This window comes from Hyperoodon ampullatus (genome assembly GCF_949752795.1).
Source record: "Hyperoodon ampullatus genome assembly, chromosome: 14".
In the NCBI taxonomy this organism is placed as follows: Eukaryota; Metazoa; Chordata; class Mammalia; order Artiodactyla; family Ziphiidae; genus Hyperoodon; species Hyperoodon ampullatus.
This window is the reverse complement of record NC_136927.1, coordinates 20,526,170-20,527,319: the sequence shown is the minus strand read 5'-3', so window position 1 is coordinate 20,527,319 and position 1,150 is coordinate 20,526,170.

Here is a 1,150-nt window from a genome sequence, read left to right as displayed (position 1 = left end):
AGATGGCCCGGCAGGTGGTTGGGGGGTTGAGTGGATCAGTGGGTGGACGGCTTGTTGGCAAGTGGATGATGTGAGAGGGCTGAGGACAACTGTCACCTCATCTCCGCTTGGGTTTTTTCTGAAGTGGAGGGGCAGGAAATAAAGAAATCTGAGCCTCCAGGTGGACTTTCTTGGGGCCGTCAGGCTGAGGGCCTGAGGGGTGGGGTCCACACTGGGATGAGTCGGCCTTTCCAATCAGAGGTCCTCTGAGCTGGAGACGGTGAGTGCAGAGTCTTCCTTCAGAGGAGGGAGAGCCCAGAGCGAATTTTACAAGAGAGTCTTCAGTGCCAGGGTTTGGGCCGATCATTTCCCAAGTCTCTAGCCCTGTGCAAGGCACCAGGATTCCCAAGAGGACTCTTATCTTCAAGGAGTTTACAGTCTGAGTCCCCTCATAGGGCCCTGGGCAAGGCCAGGGACACAGTCTGCAGGCACAAGTCCTGGCTGATGGCCAAAGAGAAGAGAGTGGCCTTCTCCATCCCTCTTTGTGGGTCACCTGGGTGACTGTGCTGTGGATCCCTCATGTGTGCCCAGGCTGCGTGTCAAGTATCCCAGCCCATCCCAAAGGGGTTTGTGGGAAAGGCCTTGACTCTGCTCTGGAAGCCACCCCCAGCCATCAGCCTGCCAGGCGGGCCAAATGCACTGGTTCATAGTTGGTCATGTCACTGTCCATGACCCTGTTTCCTCCCCATAGAACTCTTGAGAAGATGGGATGGGGGCCAAGGGACCCTCCAGTGCCCAGAAGACGCCTTGGAGAGCAGCAGCCTGAACGGCTGCCTCACCACCTGCCAGCTTCCACCCAGCACCACCAGGCTCTTTTTTTTTTTTTTTTTTTTCCAAATTTGTGTATTTTATTGCGTCAGCTTGATGACTTTTTCACCTAGTTACATGAGATACCTAGTTGAAGACACCAGCCCTTTCCAGCACTGCAGAAGATCACTTGTGCTCATCTGTACTTTGCATGGCCACCACTTTTCTGACCTTTAGGTGAGTTTTACAAGTTCTCAACTCATCCTGCATCCCATGCTTTCCCGAGGTTACACTCATCGTTAATCTGCACTGGTCTCTCCCTGCAGGGCTCCTTGAGGGCTCCGGCTGCTCTAGCTGGAAAGCC